The sequence below is a fragment of the Canis lupus genome, chromosome 8 (assembly GCF_011100685.1).
Source record: "Canis lupus familiaris isolate Mischka breed German Shepherd chromosome 8, alternate assembly UU_Cfam_GSD_1.0, whole genome shotgun sequence".
NCBI classification, from domain to species: Eukaryota; Metazoa; Chordata; class Mammalia; order Carnivora; family Canidae; genus Canis; species Canis lupus.
The window spans coordinates 47347383-47357065 of record NC_049229.1 but is presented as its reverse complement, the minus strand read 5'-3'; the positions used below and the strand labels follow the sequence as shown (position 1 = coordinate 47357065).

General features: G+C 50.7%; 1 protein-coding gene and 1 long non-coding RNA gene across 4 annotated transcripts in view; one reads left to right on the top strand and one right to left on the bottom strand.

Annotated features, from left to right (window-relative positions):
- Positions 1 to 3684: 3684 nt before the first annotated feature.
- On the bottom strand, positions 3685 to 5942 carry LOC119872899. Its single transcript, XR_005363519.1, has 3 exons — positions 5641 to 5942; positions 4767 to 4992; positions 3685 to 4315 (listed from the first exon to the last, which is right to left on the bottom strand). It is a non-coding gene; the product is annotated as an uncharacterized LOC119872899 (long non-coding RNA).
- A 144-nt stretch (positions 5943 to 6086) lies between these two features.
- The window catches only part of MIDEAS (mitotic deacetylase associated SANT domain protein), a 70206-nt gene continuing 66609 nt past the window's right edge, over positions 6087 to 9683 (top strand). For 2 of the 3 annotated variants that reach the window (XM_038545229.1, XM_038545234.1), the window contains exon 1: positions 6087 to 6238. The gene's annotated coding sequence lies outside the window, so the exon portion shown is untranslated. Of the gene's footprint in view, positions 6239 to 7722; positions 7871 to 9683 lie in introns of those variants that run through there. The other variant, XM_038545233.1, reaches the window with a different exon arrangement.

Genomic DNA, 9683 nt, shown 5'->3' with positions numbered 1-9683 from the left:
ATTTTTTTTATTTATTTATGATAGTCACAGAGAGAGAGAGAGAGAGAGAGAGGCAGAGACATAGGCAGAGGGAGAAGCAGGCTCCATGCACCAGGAGCCCGACATGGGACTCGATCCCGGGTCTCCAGGATCGCGCCCTGGGCCAAAGGCAGGCGCTAAACCGCTGTGCCACCCAGGGATCCCAAAAAATTATATATATTTTAAAAGATTTTATTTATTTATTCATGAGAGACACAGAGAGAGAGAGAGAGGCAGAGACACAGGCAGAGGGAGAAGCAGACTTCTCACAGGGAGCCCAGTGCAGAACTTGAACCTAGACCCCAGGGTCACACCCCAAGCCAAAGGCAGATGCTCAATTGCTGAGCCACCCAGGCATCTCACAAACTAATTTAATTCTTAGAATCACCTTATCAAGTACATTAAATTGTTATCATCATCCTCATTTTACAGATAAGGAAACTGAGGCTAAGTAACTTGTGCAAGGTCAGACAGGTAGTATGTGGCAGAGGTGGGACTTGAAGCCAGGCAGTGTGTGGACAGTCCAGAACCCTTGTTCCCGACCACCATGCTGAGCTGCCTTGTGCTCTTAGTTTCTGCCTGTCTCTAGGCCAGAGGCCACCGCTACCAGTGGTGGTAGATGAACTGGTGGTACATTCCTAAGCAATACCCCGCCCACATTCCAGCCTGGCTTCTCCCCTTTGCAACGGGGTGCTCTTTTTACCCCTCTGTTCTCAGTGGTCAGACCCCTGATCCTCCCCTGGGCTTGCCACAGGTCACCTTGCCCCACTAGGGCAGTCACATAGCAGGCTGCTTGCTCTCAACCAGATATCCATGCCATGTGGGAACCACGGGGACTCCGGAAACTGAACCTCAAAGCCTCTCTGCTTATCTAGGCTTGATCACCAGGGTCACTCTGACATGGGTGCCTCTAGTTTGGTATAAAACCACCTTCGAGGGGCACCTGGGTGGCTCAGTTGGTTAAGTATCTGACTTCAGCTCAGGTCATGATCTGAGGGTCCTGGGAATGAGCCCTGCATCCTGGTTCTCAGGCTTCCTGCTCAGTGGGAAGTCTGCTTCTCTCTCTCTCTCTCTCTCTCTCTCTCTCTCTTTCTCTGCTCCTCCCTATTCTCTCTCTCTCTCTTAATAAATAAAGAAAATCTTTTTAAAAAATACACCTTGGGGGCAGATTCTTTTCAGAATCCCAGTAGGAAGCTGGGTGAAGACCCCTCTCATGCTTTCAGCAACACTCATAAGGTAATGTACCTTTCCTGCTATCATTTAAGATCTAGAGAGGAGGAAAAAGCATGATGCACTTCTGACCCTCCTCTCTCTCCTCTTTCTCCTTCTCATCATCTGGCTGGCCAGAAAAGGGTTGGCTACTCTTTCATTGCCTTAGAACTGGTAAAGGCCCTGTGCTCTGTTCAGAGAGGACTAAGTAGCTGATCCTTCAGGCTTGGCCTTGATTTACTAAGGGAGGAGAATTTGGAAGGATTTGGAAAATCTCTTAAGTTACAGCTAGTTTCTTCAACCACATAATGGAACAACACTGTGAGCCAAGCCCATTATAAGCCCCCAGTGTAGAGGGGGTATTTATTTACTCTCTAAACCTAGAACTTTCACACTTCTTTGCCTGCATGTAGGAAATATGTTTTATGCTGTGACTCATACAAATATACACATATATATTATCAACAACTAAACTAAAAGCTACACAAATAATACATTACTTAATGGAATGCATCTGATCATTTTAATGTATTCTTTTTTTTAAGAAAAAGAAAAACAGGACTCCTAGGTGGCTCAGTCAGTTAAGCATCTGCCTTCTGCTCAGGTCATGATCCCAGAGTCCTGGGATCGAGTTCCACATCGGGCTCCCTGCTCAGCGAGGAGTCTGCTTTTCCCTCTCCCTCTACCCCTCCCTTCTGCTCATGCTTTCTTTTTTTTTTTTTTTTTTTTTTTTTTTTTTTTTTTTTTTTTTTTCTGCTCATGCTTTCTCTTTCTCATGCTCTCACTCGCTCTCAAATAAATATAGAAAATCTTAAAAAGAAGAAGAAGAAGAAGAAGGAGAAGGAGGAGGAGGAGGAGGAGGAGAAGAAGAAGAAGAAGAAGAAGAAGAAGAAAAGAAAAGAAAAGAAAAGAAAAGAAAAGAAAAGAAAAGAAAAGAAAAGAAAAGAAAAGAAAAAAAAAAAAAAAAAAAAAACACAGGTAGTGACCCATCACTCCTATTCCCAGGCAGACTTACTTGCTTCCTTCTCTGGGATTTCACAGTGTCCTATGGGAAGCTCCATTGTAGAATTTCTCATATCACATTGTAATTCACACCCACTAGGGAGAGACTTTGTCTGTTTCATCCTGGTATCCCTAGTACAGCTACCAGCAGACATTTAGTAAGTATTAATCGAAGGGGTGAATGACAAAAGCCAGTGGTTTCTCTTTTCATAACACACTCACCTACTTCTGCATTTGGAGAGCTTGGACCTTGTCAGTGAGAGACCAGGAATCAGGGCAGGATTCCTGTGGAAGTTAGTTCATATGCCTCCTGCAGAATGGACCTTAATGTGCAAAGAATAAAGACCAGAGACTTTATTTTCCCTCCTTTGATTTTTTTTTTTTTTTCTATACTGACCTGTTTGCATTCCCATGCCAGAATGCCTTTATGTCCTCCTCCACAGTAGTTGAATGCTGTCAAATTGACTGTGCGGACACAAAACCAGGGCATTTGGCGTTTTTGCAAAGCCAGACTCTAGGAAATGTTCCCATTGCTGAATACATTGGTTGTGGTTTAGGTAGCAAAGCAAATGACCTAACAAGGAATATATGTGCTGAGCCTAGTTCCTGTTAAATTAATAGATTCACGTTCTGGCACAACTACAACCTCACAAGTCATAGCAACCGGATGACGGCATGGCAACACAGCAGCTGTGGCCATGGCACATGAGAAAAATCAGAGTCTAGTGTCTCTGGAGACAAAACAGAAATGGGTTGTGCGATTGCCAGCTTATACAGGATTGGCCAAGGGGCAGGGGACATGGGGGCCACCACAAGTAGATGCCTGCCTTAGTTAGGGATGAAGGAGTATAACATCTCTCCTGTTGCCTCAAACTTTGTTTTGTATTTTCAAAGTGAATAATTTGCTCTAGTTGGAGAGGAAACGATGTTGAGTGAAAGATACCATCACGTGGACAGAATGTTCTTTGTAGCCCTGGAAGCAGCGTGGAGACGATTCTTATCAGAGATTGTCCACCACTTGCTCTTCAGCTGCAGGACCACAAGCCTTCCTTTTTAGCTTTGAATTCACTACCTCTTCTGGCTGCCAGGGTTGAAAGCCCTTCTTTCCAGCTGTCCTTTGGGGACCAAGGCCTGACCCCACCACCCCAGGGGGTGATCCTGCCAAGGCCTCAGAATCAGGATTGATGGCTCCGAGGAAGAGGGAGAGGACACCTGAACAGATGTCAATTCTTGTAAAGAAACAAAAACATTTGCATGTACTATCAGGTTGGTGACACCCAGCGCAGGGGCTGCCTGGGCCTCACCAGCAGCCCACACCCTCTGAGCTAATTTAAATTTAAGGATGACCCCTGCTCTGCAAAAAGGGTGAGGGCTAGGCCTTTGTTCTTAGGACTCACGTGTTACCCTTAGATCTGGTCCAGGCCCCTGACTCTTCCTCTGTGTTCTGCTTTCCAGGTAAGGGACCAGGAGGCTGTGTGGGGTTGTCATTGGGCCCACATTGACTTCTCTTTTGGCTTGAGCATTAGTTACCTACAGCTCTGCAACAAATTACTATAAAACACAGCAGTTTAAAGCAACAAACATTTATTACTTTGCAGTTCCTATGGATCAGGAGTCTAGGCAGCTTAGTTGGATGCTTTTGCCTCAAGGGTTTTCCTGAGGCAGCTGTTGGCTGCTGTTGAAGGTCTCACCTGAAGGCTCGATTAGCATAGGGGGAGGGGAGTATCCCCAGCTAACTCTCAGTGGTTGTTGGCTGACCTCAGTCCCTCTCCACAGGGCTGCCGTACGACAAGGCAGCTGGCTTCCACACAGTGAGTGATCCAGGAGAGAGTGAGAGAGAAAAGAGAGCACTCAAGATGGAAGCCACTTTTTTTTTTTTTTATAATCAAATCTCAGCAGAGACATCACATGATTTCTGTCATATATTATTTGTTGGAATGGAGTCAGTTAGTCCAGTCTTCAGCCAAGAAGAGGGGATTAAACAAGGGTGTGAATGGGGGGTGGGGGGTGGGATCATCAGCAGGGGACTGTCTTTGAGATCACCTACCACAGCTTCCACACTGTGGTGCTCCAGCAAACAGCCACTCTGTACAGAGAAAAAGCAATGCATGTGTGTGCATATATGAGTGTCAGGCCTTCACACATTTACACCATCTGCTAATTATTCCTGGGCATGCAGAAAGCCTGAATATTCATGAAATTGTGACTGAGAATTCAGAATCACAATCCTGAACAAAGAAATATTCTGCTCTTGTCCTAGCAAATACAGAGCATCACATGATTGTTTTTAGAAGTCAGGGTGACCCAGTCTCTCTACTCCCCTTGATTATATCATTGCATGCTATAAGCAGAATGCACGAAGGAACTAGTTCTATCTGTCCCAAAACTGAAGTGGGCAATCCCTCCACTCCCACCCCCACAATAGTGTGATGCAATACAAATTTCAGAAAATTATAATTATTAAGAGTCTTATAATGTATGTATATTAATCAAAGCAACATTTTCCTTAGGTGGCACATTTTGCATTTATAACGTACCATTAATAATGTCTGGGTAGAAGTCAAAACTAGCACATAAGGGCTGCAGTGTGGGGGATTTCACGTTGCTAGGAGAGCTTCATCTGCATACTCCCAATCTTTGGGCGAGTCTGCATTTGTGGCTTCCCATTAGGTATTAACGCAAACCTGGGGATCATTTCCCAGATGCCACTTTTCATCAGTTTCACATACGTCTTTCTGGACAAAGCCTTCACTCTACGGTTCCCTGTGTTTTTGTAAAAAGACGAAGCATCAGAACGGGAGGTTCTGTGATCCAGCCAGCGTGCTAGTAGAAGCAGTATTTGGGGAAAAAGGGAAAATTGTTAAGCCCTAACTGATGCTTTTGAACCACCTTTAAAAAGCTCCCTGTTTTCCACAACAAGCTACAATGAAGCTAATGTTCCTGTTATGAAAGCCCTCCACTGCAGTTTCAAATGTCTGCTTTTTTTTTTTTTTAACCACAGCAAAGGCTAACCTCGTTTTTCTCTCCAGCTTTATCAGAGAGGATTCTCCCGTAAAGACTGCTGTTTCACTCCTTTGTTGCTATTTATCAGAAACCAAAAAAAAGGTAGCTTTTTGTTGCAGTTTTGAATACGGTGAGTGAATTTAATTTGGGCAACGATAAATTTCAAAATTACTATTGCCTGAAGCTCGTCTTCTCAGGACTCCACCCTACCCTGTAAGTCACTTTGGGCCCGTGATGAAACACGGAATGCATCAGGCCCCAAAAAGATCTTCCGAGAGAGTTGAGGGTAAAGGAAGGGGTGGAAGTCGCCGGGAGGGTTAGAACAGAAACGATCCTGCAGCCCCCACCTTGGACGCTGAAATACACCCCCCCGAAGTGTGATAAATGGTAAACGTCCTGCGCACTTACAACGAGTGGAGATGACGGAGGACACGCGTGCAGACCTTTGCAGGGAACGTGGGGAGAGGGAACCCGTGTCTTAAGGCCCAGCTAGGCTTTATTTGGCCAAGTACAGGGCACTTCGCTTTCTGACATGACCTTCAACGCGAAACTGGAAAACTTTCTCTTCCTCCACCCCCACCTTTTTGTCTGTGGGGTGGGGGTGTTTCCCCCTGGAACCCCAGCTCGCGGGGGGGGGCGGCTGAACCCCAACCTTGAGAATACAGGTTCGGTCGCATTTCTCCCGCGCCGTAAGGACCCCGCAGGGTGCAGGCTCGGTGGGCGCCCCCCGCGGCCCCCCGCGGCCCCCCGCAGCCCCGCGCGCGCCGAGCCGGAGTCGGCGCCGGGCCCCCCCGGGGCGCGCAGAGCCGGGGCGCGGGCGGGCCGCTGCAGGGCCCGGCGCGCCACCGCGCGAGCTGCTGGGTCACACGCCGGGCCGCGCCGCCCGCTCCGCGAGGAAGTGACGACTGCGCCGTCCCGAGAGCAACAAAGTTTGAGTCTGCGGGCCGCGCTCGCCTGCGCCCCGCACCCCGCGCCCCTCCCGGCGGCCCCGGGATCCAACGCGCAGGTGAGCCGCGGGCTGGGCGCCCCCTCTGCCGCGGAGGCGCGGGCGTGGGGGCTCGGAAACGCGGGGGCCCGCGGCCTGGACCCGCGGGCGGGGTCGTGGGGGGCCGGGTTGGGCCAGCCGCGCGGGGCGCGGGGCGCGGGGGCGCGGGCGGCCTTGCACGGCGGAGGGGGGCGCTCGGCGGCCGAGCCCGGCACCCCAGGCTGCGCCCCTGCTGCCGCCGGCTTGCCGCGGGGCTTAAGAGAGCCGGCGCTGCAGCCGGGCCTCTCCAGGCGCCGTTTGCGAGAGGAGGGGTGCAGGGGGGGCGCCCGCGGCCTGCGTGGGGGCCGCTGCTCCGCCCCGCGTCCCGCAGTCCCACAGGCTGGGCGCAGCCGCCCCCCCAGCCCTGCCCGGTGCTTCCCGGGGAAACGCGCTCTTCCTCTTCGCAGCCCTCGGTGAGGTTGCAGGAAGGAAGTTAAGGGAACTTTCCCCCCACTTTTCTTCGCTCGGCCCTCCAGTGACGAAGAGCAGAGCAACTCGGACGTTTGGGAAAACAACCCCACGCATTTCTCAGAAGCGACACCAGAATTGCCCCCCAAGCCCCCTTTCGACAAATCCCTCCCGACTTCCCCACCCTTCTTCCTCCCACACCAAGTCCCGAACCCGACAGTAATCCCTAAGGCCTAACACTTTGCAATTTAGCCATAAAAACTGTCAGCACACCCACGTACATATGTGAGTGTTTTCTATATAAAACCCCAAAACCCGCTTCCAGTGCACTCTGTGGCATCTCGCTCTCTTCTGTTTTCTAAAACTGCTAGGGCTGCAGGATTGTGCTTGTGAACTTTGCTGGTGGTTCCCGCCGCCCTCGGGAGCCTCGTGGCGCAGGGCTTTTTAAAGACCAGCTGAGAAGTTTATGACATCCCTGCAGACTAACTCGGGGCTGGCAGGCCGGGCGGGGGGCGCCGGGGCTCCCTGGCTGGGAGGCTGCGAGGGTAGCAGCCGCGGGCCGTGCAGCTGCGGGACGCGGCCGTGTGTCCTGGAATGTACATCGGTGCGTGGAGACGCACGACGTGGGACGTCTAGGGGTTGCATGGTGCAGTTCCTAGCAGCAGCTTCCTGCCGGCCTGTAATTACAGCGTGATTGCACAGTCAGGCATTGTTGGCGTGGATGTTTATACACAGGCTATTGTGCAAGACCATGGTGGCTGCGAACAAAACGCAGATTTGCATTGCAAATGCCCAGGACAGATCTGGGCTTGAGCTGCGAGTCACCAAGTTCTTTCTGGCCTTTCACCTTAGCTAGGTGATTTATTTCCTTGCCTCTCCCTTAACCTCGGACAACTTGCCAAACGCCAGAGAAGGGAGGTAGACTCAGGAGGCCAGGATCCCTCCACTCCCACCCTAGGCAACCTGAAAACTATCCCAGGAACCGTACCCTTATTTGTGTCTGTAGAAAAATGTGGGATGACGTCAGCAGGAAAAGGAGATGGGCGATGGCTATCAACCTCCCTAAACGGGAAAGCAGTTTGAATTAACAAAATTGCACGGTGGCTGGAGTGGGGCCTGGTTGCAAAGAGGACACGTCAGATGTGTGTGACTGAGCTGGCGAGCTAGACTTTGAGCCTTGAAGTGTCAGCTGCAGAAACTTAGGAGGTAGGTTCTAATTCCTTTATTGTGTTCTGGGCAAAGGGAAAAGTGCTGGGGCTTTGAGACTGTGTGTCTGTGATGGTGTCTGGGGTGGACAAAGTGGGGGTGGGGGTGGGGAGTTACCTCCAGAGGAGTGACTCAAGTCCATTTGCCCCAGAAGAGCCTGAGGCCCATTTTCTGAGCTAGGCCTGCTGCACAGAGAAGGGTGGGGGTCCTCATACCTACTGAGCTTCTGTGGGGTAGGAAGGGAGCCAAACCTGCAAGTGTGGAAAGAAGGCAAGCAGGTTCTCCTTAAGGGCCTCAGATGTGACTAGCTATCGTTGAAAGATTTAAAACATAAAAAGCATGTACAGGATACAGGCAGGGCAGTTCTGCTCTCACCCCATATCTCAACCCACTCCCTCCCAGAGACAGTGGCTGAGGGGGAAGACTCTCACCAGACAGCACTCAGCACCCCCCATGGGGGCGCTGTGTGGCTCTGTGGCACCAGCCCACCCCAGTCCTTGGACAGCCACTCTGCTCAGAGTGGCAGGAACGGATGGGCCTGGCACCCTGGAGCTTCCCCACACCTGGCCTTCTCTCCAACCAAGTGACTGAGTTTCACCTGGAGGAAAAATGCTGTTTTGCCGCCTCGTGCCAACTGTGTGTTGTGGGCATGGTGACAATTTGTCAAACCAAAACGTGAGGGCAGAGTCCCTGGCAGACACCTGTGTGCTTCCAGAGAGACTCAAGGAAAAGCATGTGAAATCAGCACATTTCTAGAAAGTCTGGGATGTACAGGCACAGTTACTACAAGGGAATGAAGTTTAGAGCAAAAAAAAGCACCACTATTGTAGGAGTTCCCGAGCTGTACAGCCTCCTGCTCTGCGTCCATTTGGGCTTTTCCTGAACTTGAGTGTCAGGGTTCTGGTTAGCTGCATTGCCTGACCTGGTTGCTTTGGTAAGGACATACTGGTGGCCAGAGCTAGCCTCCAGGGGCAGAGGGGGTGAGTATTTCCTTATGACCTTAAGGAAGAGACAGTTCTGAGTCGCAGTACTTTGTGTTAATTTAGAACCTGCAGCGACTCAAGGTGCAGACAGGCCCTCCAGGAGTGTGAGCAGGAGAGAGGAGGAGAGGGACCCCTTGCAAAGGCCAGAGAAAGAAGGAAGGACATTTCCTGGAGCTGTGGCCCCACCAGGATCATTGCCTGTCTACATCTTCAGTGTAGCCTGGCTCATTTCTGTGCCTAACTCGGGCCCTTCTCTTGGCTTGCCCTGTTACTGCCTCTGCCTTCATAGAGCTTGCCCTGTGGCTGTACGCACGGCTCGGGGCAACACAGGAAGCTGAATCCTGACTTCCTCTCCCACCTTACGTAAATGCTGATTTATGGCTCCATGTTGCTGCTGAGTTCGTGGCCCCTGAGCAGCCCTGCTGCCTTGCCATGCACAATTAGGAACAATATTGGAAAAGCGCGGAATCAGAACCCAACAGATTTTTTAAAATCACTTTGTTTTAAGAGGAGAAACTCAAAAAAAAAAAAAAAAAAAAAAAGAGGAGAAACTCTTGGAGGTAACTGGCAAGCTCAGCAACTTGGTCGAAAACCCCCAAGTGCCCCCTGAGAGAGGCAAAGGAAAAGGTCCCCTGCACGAAGGTGGTCTCTGAGGGAAGGCCTTTTACGCTCTCCAGGCCTGATGTTTATATTTCTGTTCATCCGCCTCCTCCCAGCTGCCTCACTCTCTACACCACAATCCGGTGTTTTGACACCACAGCTAACCTCCAAAAAAGGAGGCAGAACACCCCCAGCTGCAAGAGGGCATGCCAGACTCTGAAGAAAGTGCT